At 45.6% G+C, this 12,263-nt stretch overlaps 5 non-coding genes across 5 annotated transcripts; all 5 read left to right on the plus strand.

Annotated features, from left to right (window-relative positions):
- Positions 1–1,597: 1,597 nt before the first annotated feature.
- LOC130299998 (U2 spliceosomal RNA) lies at positions 1,598–1,788 on the plus strand. The gene has a single exon (XR_008851017.1). It is a non-coding gene; the product is annotated as a U2 spliceosomal RNA (small nuclear RNA).
- A 2,093-nt stretch (positions 1,789–3,881) lies between these two features.
- LOC130299999 (U2 spliceosomal RNA) lies at positions 3,882–4,072 on the plus strand. The gene has a single exon (XR_008851018.1). It is a non-coding gene; the product is annotated as a U2 spliceosomal RNA (small nuclear RNA).
- A 2,088-nt stretch (positions 4,073–6,160) lies between these two features.
- On the plus strand, positions 6,161–6,351 carry LOC130300000 (U2 spliceosomal RNA). Its single transcript, XR_008851019.1, has one exon. It is a non-coding gene; the product is annotated as a U2 spliceosomal RNA (small nuclear RNA).
- Positions 6,352–8,441: 2,090 nt separating this feature from the next.
- LOC130300001 (U2 spliceosomal RNA) lies at positions 8,442–8,632 on the plus strand. The gene has a single exon (XR_008851020.1). It is a non-coding gene; the product is annotated as a U2 spliceosomal RNA (small nuclear RNA).
- A 2,094-nt stretch (positions 8,633–10,726) lies between these two features.
- On the plus strand, positions 10,727–10,917 carry LOC130300002 (U2 spliceosomal RNA). Its single transcript, XR_008851021.1, has one exon. It is a non-coding gene; the product is annotated as a U2 spliceosomal RNA (small nuclear RNA).
- The last annotated feature ends 1,346 nt before the right edge of the window (positions 10,918–12,263 follow it).

The following is a 12,263-nucleotide window of genomic DNA, read 5'->3' on the forward strand; positions in this document are numbered from 1 at the left end:
TGTCATTGCTGTACATTGACCATGCATTGCTTCTGTGGTATTGCAAAGGCAAAGACAAATGCTTCCAGCCATCCATTGCACTAATGGATTGGTCATCAGCTGGCTGTCTATGTCCCGCATCAATATAGACCAAAGTACAGAGGGTTAGGCTATGCTATTGTGCACCTACCTGATGCATCAGAAGGTGCGAGGCCCTTGCTAAATTCTGTGCACAGACTTTGAGATCTATACTTTAGACTGTATCTAAACCTGCTCCAACATGGACTGACATTCTGGCCTACTTTCAGCCGATGCGACTTGTCTGTCGCTGAACAGTCGCTTTTTATGTATTCAGCACCTATGTATAATGTTGTAAAAATGCTCTAGAAGCTAAAGTCGCAGAAATGTCACACATATTTGGCCTGCAACTTTCTGTGTGACAAATTCAGACAGGAAAAATCAGTATAAATCCTTAGAAAATTATCCCCCAGTGTCTCCATCTGCTGGCGGTATTGAATAAGCATTGCTGCACTGATGGGGTATGCATTAGACGAAAAAAAAGAAGAAAAAGAAGAATAATACGCCCAGAAAAGAGGCGAAAAGGAGAAAAACGTAAAAAAACGTGAAAAAAAAGTAAGAGGAAGAGAAGGGAAAAAAAGGTGGAAATGGGTTTAAAAGTGATTTCGGCGGAGAAATATATATATATATATATATATATATATATATATATATATATATATATATACGCGCACACACACACATATATATAAACGTATTCTCCGTTGAGATATTGCAGCCGCTGCTGTGTCCAGGCCCAGGAGCCTTAGCACTGTGCTGTGATGTCACTCAATACCACTGACATCACTAGGTGTAAACAACATCTCTCCTTTGCTGTGTATGTGACTATGGAGCTGTTTGGTGATGTCGTCTATTATGGCCTTCATAGAAGCAACAGGAGATTGTTGCATCCATCTAGAACCCTCAGAACTACAGTGCTATGATGTCACTCACTTCCACAGGCCTTGCAGAGTGTAAACAACAACAACCCAGCTTTGTTGTGTATGTAACCATAGGGATTTGTGATGTCACCTAGAACCTTCACAGCAGCGACAGCTTTATGAGGAGCATCAGCACTGCTCTGCCTGAGCAGAACCATCACCGCCATAGGTTGTCAAATAACCCGGGTTTAACCCACACAGGTAAGTCCAATGGGGTGCAGGCATGTCCTCTATGCTTACAGCTTCCCGTGGGTGTTGGTTTGATACCGTTTGGGGACAGCCAAGGAGGCATCTGCAGGCAACAAAGGTAGGTGTGTGCTTGTGTGTGTGTTTCCTATGCAGATCCTAAGCCCAGTGTCACATGCAAGTAGGAGGAGTAAGAAGGGTTCCTGGCAAATCCGGGTTATGGATTGCATTTAAAAAGGCCCCGTGGGAGTGCAATGGGCCCCTGTCTTGCTGCTTAGCAATAATGGTATGGGTTTAGGTTCTGCTGTGTGTACTGGTGGTTGACTGCCCCCCAGCCCAGAGTGTGCATGGAAAATTGTCTGGCAGCCTCCCTGACAGCAAGCAGTGATAGTGCCCATGAAGGGCACCTTGTTGGGCCCGCCCCTTTCACGGTTATCGCTTCTCGGCCTTTTGGCTAAGATCAAGTGTAGTATCTGTTCTTATCAGTTTAATATCTGATACGTCCCCTATCTGGGGACCATATATTAAATGGATTTTTGAGAACGGGGGCCGATTTCGAAGCTTGCTTCCGTCGCCCTATGCATTGACCCGATATGGCAGTATCTTCGGGTACAGTGCACCACCCCCTTACAGGGTTAAAAAGAAAGATTCCTACTTTCATTGCTACCTGCTTGCTGGCTAGCCAGCTAGCCAGCCCTGTGGGCCTTGCTGCTGCTGCAGCCAAAAAACAAAAGGTGGTGCTGCTGCTGCTTCTGCTGCTTCTGCTTCTGCTTGTGTCTGGCCGCTGTTGGAGCGTCCAGGCACAGGACTTCTGCTGCTGCTGACTAAATGGCCTCCTTAATTGGATCATTTGAGTAGCCAGCACACCTGTGCAGGTAGGGCATGACATGATAGGCAGCTGCCTTGATAGCGGGTGGGTGCTGAATGTTCCTAATTGACAAAATAAGATTAATGCTTATGAAGAAATATAAAATCTCATCCCTTCCCCAATATCGCGCCACACCCCTACCCCTTAATTCCCTGGTTGAACTTGATGGACATATGTCTTTTTTCGACCGTACTAACTATGTAACTATGTAACATAACATGGGGGGGGGGGGGGTCTCCTGGCTGTTCACACAGGTGTGTCATTGCTGTACATTGACCATGCATTGCTTCTGTGGTATTGCAAAGGCAAAGACAAATGCTTCCAGCCATCCATTGCACTAATGGATTGGTCATCAGCTGGCTGTCTATGTCCCGCATCAATATAGACCAAAGTACAGAGGGTTAGGCTATGCTATTGTGCACCTACCTGATGCATCAGAAGGTGCGAGGCCCTTGCTAAATTCTGTGCACAGACTTTGAGATCTATACTTTAGACTGTATCTAAACCTGCTCCAACATGGACTGACATTCTGGCCTACTTTCAGCCGATGCGACTTGTCTGTCGCTGAACAGTCGCTTTTTATGTATTCAGCACCTATGTATAATGTTGTAAAAATGCTCTAGAAGCTAAAGTCGCAGAAATGTCACACATATTTGGCCTGCAACTTTCTGTGTGACAAATTCAGACAGGAAAAATCAGTATAAATCCTTAGAAAATTATCCCCCAGTGTCTCCATCTGCTGGCGGTATTGAATAAGCATTGCTGCACTGATGGGGTATGCATTAGACGAAAAAAAAGAAGAAAAAGAAGAATAATACGCCCAGAAAAGAGGCGAAAAGGAGAAAAACGTAAAAAAACGTGAAAAAAAAGTAAGAGGAAGAGAAGGGAAAAAAAGGTGGAAATGGGTTTAAAAGTGATTTCGGCGGAGAAATATATATATATATATATATATATATATATATATATATATATATATACGCGCACACACACACATATATATAAACGTATTCTCCGTTGAGATATTGCAGCCGCTGCTGTGTCCAGGCCCAGGAGCCTTAGCACTGTGCTGTGATGTCACTCAATACCACTGACATCACTAGGTGTAAACAACATCTCTCCTTTGCTGTGTATGTGACTATGGAGCTGTTTGGTGATGTCGTCTATTATGGCCTTCATAGAAGCAACAGGAGATTGTTGCATCCATCTAGAACCCTCAGAACTACAGTGCTATGATGTCACTCACTTCCACAGGCCTTGCAGAGTGTAAACAACAACAACCCAGCTTTGTTGTGTATGTAACCATAGGGATTTGTGATGTCACCTAGAACCTTCACAGCAGCGACAGCTTTATGAGGAGCATCAGCACTGCTCTGCCTGAGCAGAACCATCACCGCCATAGGTTGTCAAATAACCCGGGTTTAACCCACACAGGTAAGTCCAATGGGGTGCAGGCATGTCCTCTATGCTTACAGCTTCCCGTGGGTGTTGGTTTGATACCGTTTGGGGACAGCCAAGGAGGCATCTGCAGGCAACAAAGGTAGGTGTGTGCTTGTGTGTGTGTTTCCTATGCAGATCCTAAGCCCAGTGTCACATGCAAGTAGGAGGAGTAAGAAGGGTTCCTGGCAAATCCGGGTTATGGATTGCATTTAAAAAGGCCCCGTGGGAGTGCAATGGGCCCCTGTCTTGCTGCTTAGCAATAATGGTATGGGTTTAGGTTCTGCTGTGTGTACTGGTGGTTGACTGCCCCCCAGCCCAGAGTGTGCATGGAAAATTGTCTGGCAGCCTCCCTGACAGCAAGCAGTGATAGTGCCCATGAAGGGCACCTTGTTGGGCCCGCCCCTTTCACGGTTATCGCTTCTCGGCCTTTTGGCTAAGATCAAGTGTAGTATCTGTTCTTATCAGTTTAATATCTGATACGTCCCCTATCTGGGGACCATATATTAAATGGATTTTTGAGAACGGGGGCCGATTTCGAAGCTTGCTTCCGTCGCCCTATGCATTGACCCGATATGGCAGTATCTTCGGGTACAGTGCACCACCCCCTTACAGGGTTAAAAAGAAAGATTCCTACTTTCATTGCTACCTGCTTGCTGGCTAGCCAGCTAGCCAGCCCTGTGGGCCTTGCTGCTGCTGCAGCCAAAAAACAAAAGGTGGTGCTGCTGCTGCTTCTGCTGCTTCTGCTTCTGCTTGTGTCTGGCCGCTGTTGGAGCGTCCAGGCACAGGACTTCTGCTGCTGCTGACTAAATGGCCTCCTTAATTGGATCATTTGAGTAGCCAGCACACCTGTGCAGGTAGGGCATGACATGATAGGCAGCTGCCTTGATAGCGGGTGGGTGCTGAATGTTCCTAATTGACAAAATAAGATTAATGCTTATGAAGAAATATAAAATCTCATCCCTTCCCCAATATCGCGCCACACCCCTACCCCTTAATTCCCTGGTTGAACTTGATGGACATATGTCTTTTTTCAACCGTACTAACTATGTAACTATGTAACATAACATGGGGGGGGGGGGGGGTCTCCTGGCTGTTCACACAGGTGTGTCATTGCTGTACATTGACCATGCATTGCTTCTGTGGTATTGCAAAGGCAAAGACAAATGCTTCCAGCCATCCATTGCACTAATGGATTGGTCATCAGCTGGCTGTCTATGTCCCGCATCAATATAGACCAAAGTACAGAGGGTTAGGCTATGCTATTGTGCACCTACCTGATGCATCAGAAGGTGCGAGGCCCTTGCTAAATTCTGTGCACAGACTTTGAGATCTATACTTTAGACTGTATCTAAACCTGCTCCAACATGGACTGACATTCTGGCCTACTTTCAGCCGATGTGACTTGTCTGTCGCTGAACAGTCGCTTTTTATGTATTCAGCACCTATGTATAATGTTGTAAAAATGCTCTAGAAGCTAAAGTCGCAGAAATGTCACACATATTTGGCCTGCAACTTTCTGTGCGACAAATTCAGACAGGAAAAATCAGTATAAATCCTTAGAAAATTATCCCCCAGTGTCTCCATCTGCTGGCGGTATTGAATAAGCATTGCTGCACTGATGGGGTATGCATTAGAAGAAAAAAAAGAAGAAAAAGAAGAATAATACGCCCAGAAAAGAGGCGAAAAGGAGAAAAACGTAAAAAAACGTGAAAAAAAAGTAAGAGGAAGAGAAGGGAAAAAAAGGTGGAAATGGGTTTAAAAGTGATTTCGGCGGAGAAATATATATATATATATATATATATATATATATATATATATACGCGCACACACACACATATATATAAACGTATTCTCCGTTGAGATATTGCAGCCGCTGCTGTGTCCAGGCCCAGGAGCCTTAGCACTGTGCTGTGATGTCACTCAATACCACTGACATCACTAGGTGTAAACAACATCTCTCCTTTGCTGTGTATGTGACTATGGAGCTGTTTGGTGATGTCGTCTATTATGGCCTTCATAGAAGCAACAGGAGATTGTTGCATCCATCTAGAACCCTCAGAACTACAGTGCTATGATGTCACTCACTTCCACAGGCCTTGCAGAGTGTAAACAACAACAACCCAGCTTTGTTGTGTATGTAACCATAGGGATTTGTGATGTCACCTAGAACCTTCACAGCAGCGACAGCTTTATGAGGAGCATCAGCACTGCTCTGCCTGAGCAGAACCATCACCGCCATAGGTTGTCAAATAACCCGGGTTTAACCCACACAGGTAAGTCCAATGGGGTGCAGGCATGTCCTCTATGCTTACAGCTTCCCGTGGGTGTTGGTTTGATACCGTTTGGGGACAGCCAAGGAGGCATCTGCAGGCAACAAAGGTAGGTGTGTGCTTGTGTGTGTGTTTCCTATGCAGATCCTAAGCCCAGTGTCACATGCAAGTAGGAGGAGTAAGAAGGGTTCCTGGCAAATCCGGGTTATGGATTGCATTTAAAAAGGCCCCGTGGGAGTGCAATGGGCCCCTGTCTTGCTGCTTAGCAATAATGGTATGGGTTTAGGTTCTGCTGTGTGTACTGGTGGTTGACTGCCCCCCAGCCCAGAGTGTGCATGGAAAATTGTCTGGCAGCCTCCCTGACAGCAAGCAGTGATAGTGCCCATGAAGGGCACCTTGTTGGGCCCGCCCCTTTCACGGTTATCGCTTCTCGGCCTTTTGGCTAAGATCAAGTGTAGTATCTGTTCTTATCAGTTTAATATCTGATACGTCCCCTATCTGGGGACCATATATTAAATGGATTTTTGAGAACGGGGGCCGATTTCGAAGCTTGCTTCCGTCGCCCTATGCATTGACCCGATATGGCAGTATCTTCGGGTACAGTGCACCACCCCCTTACAGGGTTAAAAAGAAAGATTCCTACTTTCATTGCTACCTGCTTGCTGGCTAGCCAGCTAGCCAGCCCTGTGGGCCTTGCTGCTGCTGCAGCCAAAAAACAAAAGGTGGTGCTGCTGCTGCTTCTGCTGCTTCTGCTTCTGCTTGTGTCTGGCCGCTGTTGGAGCGTCCAGGCACAGGACTTCTGCTGCTGCTGACTAAATGGCCTCCTTAATTGGATCATTTGAGTAGCCAGCACACCTGTGCAGGTAGGGCATGACATGATAGGCAGCTGCCTTGATAGCGGGTGGGTGCTGAATGTTCCTAATTGACAAAATAAGATTAATGCTTATGAAGAAATATAAAATCTCATCCCTTCCCCAATATCGCGCCACACCCCTACCCCTTAATTCCCTGGTTGAACTTGATGGACATATGTCTTTTTTCGACCGTACTAACTATGTAACTATGTAACATAACATGGGGGGGGGGGGGTCTCCTGGCTGTTCACACAGGTGTGTCATTGCTGTACATTGACCATGCATTGCTTCTGTGGTATTGCAAAGGCAAAGACAAATGCTTCCAGCCATCCATTGCACTAATGGATTGGTCATCAGCTGGCTGTCTATGTCCCGCATCAATATAGACCAAAGTACAGAGGGTTAGGCTATGCTATTGTGCACCTACCTGATGCATCAGAAGGTGCGAGGCCCTTGCTAAATTCGGTGCACAGACTTTGAGATCTATACTTTAGACTGTATCTAAACCTGCTCCAACATGGACTGACATTCTGGCCTACTTTCAGCCGATGCGACTTGTCTGTCGCTGAACAGTCGCTTTTTATGTATTCAGCACCTATGTATAATGTTGTAAAAATGCTCTAGAAGCTAAAGTCGCAGAAATGTCACACATATTTGGCCTGCAACTTTCTGTGCGACAAATTCAGACAGGAAAAATCAGTATAAATCCTTAGAAAATTATCCCCCAGTGTCTCCATCTGCTGGCGGTATTGAATAAGCATTGCTGCACTGATGGGGTATGCATTAGACGAAAAAAAAGAAGAAAAAGAAGAATAATACGCCCAGAAAAGAGGCGAAAAGGAGAAAAACGTAAAAAAACGTGAAAAAAAAGTAAGAGGAAGAGAAGGGAAAAAAAGGTGGAAATGGGTTTAAAAGTGATTTCGGCGGAGAAATATATATATATATATATATATATATATATATATATATATATATACACGCGCACACACACACATATATATAAACGTATTCTCCGTTGAGATATTGCAGCCGCTGCTGTGTCCAGGCCCAGGAGCCTTAGCACTGTGCTGTGATGTCACTCAATACCACTGACATCACTAGGTGTAAACAACATCTCTCCTTTGCTGTGTATGTGACTATGGAGCTGTTTGGTGATGTCGTCTATTATGGCCTTCATAGAAGCAACAGGAGATTGTTGCATCCATCTAGAACCCTCAGAACTACAGTGCTATGATGTCACTCACTTCCACAGGCCTTGCAGAGTGTAAACAACAACAACCCAGCTTTGTTGTGTATGTAACCATAGGGATTTGTGATGTCACCTAGAACCTTCACAGCAGCGACAGCTTTATGAGGAGCATCAGCACTGCTCTGCCTGAGCAGAACCATCACCGCCATAGGTTGTCAAATAACCCGGGTTTAACCCACACAGGTAAGTCCAATGGGGTGCAGGCATGTCCTCTATGCTTACAGCTTCCCGTGGGTGTTGGTTTGATACCGTTTGGGGACAGCCAAGGAGGCATCTGCAGGCAACAAAGGTAGGTGTGTGCTTGTGTGTGTTTCCTATGCAGATCCTAAGCCCAGTGTCACATGCAAGTAGGAGGAGTAAGAAGGGTTCCTGGCAAATCCGGGTTATGGATTGCATTTAAAAAGGCCCCGTGGGAGTGCAATGGGCCCCTGTCTTGCTGCTTAGCAATAATGGTATGGGTTTAGGTTCTGCTGTGTGTACTGGTGGTTGACTGCCCCCCAGCCCAGAGTGTGCATGGAAAATTGTCTGGCAGCCTCCCTGACAGCAAGCAGTGATAGTGCCCATGAAGGGCACCTTGTTGGGCCCGCCCCTTTCACGGTTATCGCTTCTCGGCCTTTTGGCTAAGATCAAGTGTAGTATCTGTTCTTATCAGTTTAATATCTGATACGTCCCCTATCTGGGGACCATATATTAAATGGATTTTTGAGAACGGGGGCCGATTTCGAAGCTTGCTTCCGTCGCCCTATGCATTGACCCGATATGGCAGTATCTTCGGGTACAGTGCACCACCCCCTTACAGGGTTAAAAAGAAAGATTCCTACTTTCATTGCTACCTGCTTGCTGGCTAGCCAGCTAGCCAGCCCTGTGGGCCTTGCTGCTGCTGCTGCAGCCAAAAAACAAAAGGTGGTGCTGCTGCTGCTTCTGCTGCTTCTGCTTCTGCTTGTGTCTGGCCGCTGTTGGAGCGTCCAGGCACAGGACTTCTGCTGCTGCTGACTAAATGGCCTCCTTAATTGGATCATTTGAGTAGCCAGCACACCTGTGCAGGTAGGGCATGACATGATAGGCAGCTGCCTTGATAGCGGGTGGGTGCTGAATGTTCCTAATTGACAAAATAAGATTAATGCTTATGAAGAAATATAAAATCTCATCCCTTCCCCAATATCGCGCCACACCCCTACCCCTTAATTCCCTGGTTGAACTTGATGGACATATGTCTTTTTTCGACCGTACTAACTATGTAACTATGTAACATAACATGGGGGGGGGGGGGGGGTCTCCTGGCTGTTCACACAGGTGTGTCATTGCTGTACATTGACCATGCATTGCTTCTGTGATATTGCAAAGGCAAAGACAAATGCTTCCAGCCATCCATTGCACTAATGGATTGGTCATCAGCTGGCTGTCTATGTCCCGCATCAATATAGACCAAAGTACAGAGGGTTAGGCTATGCTATTGTGCACCTACCTGATGCATCAGAAGGTGCGAGGCCCTTGCTAAATTCTGTGCACAGACTTTGAGATCTATACTTTAGACTGTATCTAAACCTGCTCCAACATGGACTGACATTCTGGCCTACTTTCAGCCGATGCGACTTGTCTGTCGCTGAACAGTCGCTTTTTATGTATTCAGCACCTATGTATAATGTTGTAAAAATGCTCTAGAAGCTAAAGTCGCAGAAATGTCACACATATTTGGCCTGCAACTTTCTGTGCGACAAATTCAGACAGGAAAAATCAGTATAAATCCTTAGAAAATGATCCCCCAGTGTCTCCATCTGCTGGCGGTATTGAATAAGCATTGCTGCACTGATGGGGTATGCATTAGACGAAAAAAAAGAAGAAAAAGAAGAATAATACGCCCAGAAAAGAGGCGAAAAGGAGAAAAACGTAAAAAAACGTGAAAAAAAAGTAAGAGGAAGAGAAGGGAAAAAAAGGTGGAAATGGGTTTAAAAGTGATTTCGGCGGAGAAATATATATATATATATATATATATATATATATATATATATATACGCGCACACACACACATATATATAAACGTATTCTCCGTTGAGATATTGCAGCCGCTGCTGTGTCCAGGCCCAGGAGCCTTAGCACTGTGCTGTGATGTCACTCAATACCACTGACATCACTAGGTGTAAACAACATCTCTCCTTTGCTGTGTATGTGACTATGGAGCTGTTTGGTGATGTCGTCTATTATGGCCTTCATAGAAGCAACAGGAGATTGTTGCATCCATCTAGAACCCTCAGAACTACAGTGCTATGATGTCACTCACTTCCACAGGCCTTGCAGAGTGTAAACAACAACAACCCAGCTTTGTTGTGTATGTAACCATAGGGATTTGTGATGTCACCTAGAACCTTCACAGCAGCGACAGCTTTATGAGGAGCATCAGCACTGCTCTGCCTGAGCAGAACCATCACCGCCATAGGTTGTCAAATAACCCGGGTTTAACCCACACAGGTAAGTCCAATGGGGTGCAGGCATGTCCTCTATGCTTACAGCTTCCCGTGGGTGTTGGTTTGATACCGTTTGGGGACAGCCAAGGAGGCATCTGCAGGCAACAAAGGTAGGTGTGTGCTTGTGTGTGTGTTTCCTATGCAGATCCTAAGCCCAGTGTCACATGCAAGTAGGAGGAGTAAGAAGGGTTCCTGGCAAATCCGGGTTATGGATTGCATTTAAAAAGGCCCCGTGGGAGTGCAATGGGCCCCTGTCTTGCTGCTTAGCAATAATGGTATGGGTTTAGGTTCTGCTGTGTGTACTGGTGGTTGACTGCCCCCCAGCCCAGAGTGTGCATGGAAAATTGTCTGGCAGCCTCCCTGACAGCAAGCAGTGATAGTGCCCATGAAGGGCACCTTGTTGGGCCCGCCCCTTTCACGGTTATCGCTTCTCGGCCTTTTGGCTAAGATCAAGTGTAGTATCTGTTCTTATCAGTTTAATATCTGATACGTCCCCTATCTGGGGACCATATATTAAATGGATTTTTGAGAACGGGGGCCGATTTCGAAGCTTGCTTCCGTCGCCCTATGCATTGACCCGATATGGCAGTATCTTCGGGTACAGTGCACCACCCCCTTACAGGGTTAAAAAGAAAGATTCCTACTTTCATTGCTACCTGCTTGCTGGCTAGCCAGCTAGCCAGCCCTGTGGGCCTTGCTGCTGCTGCAGCCAAAAAACAAAAGGTGGTGCTGCTGCTGCTTCTGCTGCTTCTGCTTCTGCTTGTGTCTGGCCGCTGTTGGAGCGTCCAGGCACAGGACTTCTGCTGCTGCTGACTAAATGGCCTCCTTAATTGGATCATTTGAGTAGCCAGCACACCTGTGCAGGTAGGGCATGACATGATAGGCAGCTGCCTTGATAGCGGGTGGGTGCTGAATGTTCCTAATTGACAAAATAAGATTAATGCTTATGAAGAAATATAAAATCTCATCCCTTCCCCAATATCGCGCCACACCCCTACCCCTTAATTCCCTGGTTGAACTTGATGGACATATGTCTTTTTTCGACCGTACTAACTATGTAACTATGTAACATAACATGGGGGGGGGGGGGGGTCTCCTGGCTGTTCACACAGGTGTGTCATTGCTGTACATTGACCATGCATTGCTTCTGTGGTATTGCAAAGGCAAAGACAAATGCTTCCAGCCATCCATTGCACTAATGGATTGGTCATCAGCTGGCTGTCTATGTCCCGCATCAATATAGACCAAAGTACAGAGGGTTAGGCTATGCTATTGTGCACCTACCTGATGCATCAGAAGGTGCGAGGCCCTTGCTAAATTCGGTGCACAGACTTTGAGATCTATACTTTAGACTGTATCTAAACCTGCTCCAACATGGACTGACATTCTGGCCTACTTTCAGCCGATGCGACTTGTCTGTCGCTGAACAGTCGCTTTTTATGTATTCAGCACCTATGTATAATGTTGTAAAAATGCTCTAGAAGCTAAAGTCGCAGAAATGTCACACATATTTGGCCTGCAACTTTCTGTGCGACAAATTCAGACAGGAAAAATCAGTATAAATCCTTAGAAAATTATCCCCCAGTGTCTCCATCTGCTGGCGGTATTGAATAAGCATTGCTGCACTGATGGGGTATGCATTAGACGAAAAAAAAGAAGAAAAAGAAGAATAATACGCCCAGAAAAGAGGCGAAAAGGAGAAAAACGTAAAAAAACGTGAAAAAAAAGTAAGAGGAAGAGAAGGGAAAAAAAGGTGGAAATGGGTTTAAAAGTGATTTCGGCGGAGAAATATATATATATATATATATATATATATATATATATATATATATATACACGCGCACACACACACATATATATAAACGTATTCTCCGTTGAGATATTGCAGCCGCTGCTGTGTCCAGGCCCAGGAGCCTTAGCACTGTGCTGTGATGTCACTCAATACCACTGACATCACTAG

This window comes from Hyla sarda, unplaced genomic scaffold (assembly GCF_029499605.1).
Source record: "Hyla sarda isolate aHylSar1 unplaced genomic scaffold, aHylSar1.hap1 scaffold_107, whole genome shotgun sequence".
Taxonomy (NCBI): Eukaryota; Metazoa; Chordata; class Amphibia; order Anura; family Hylidae; genus Hyla; species Hyla sarda.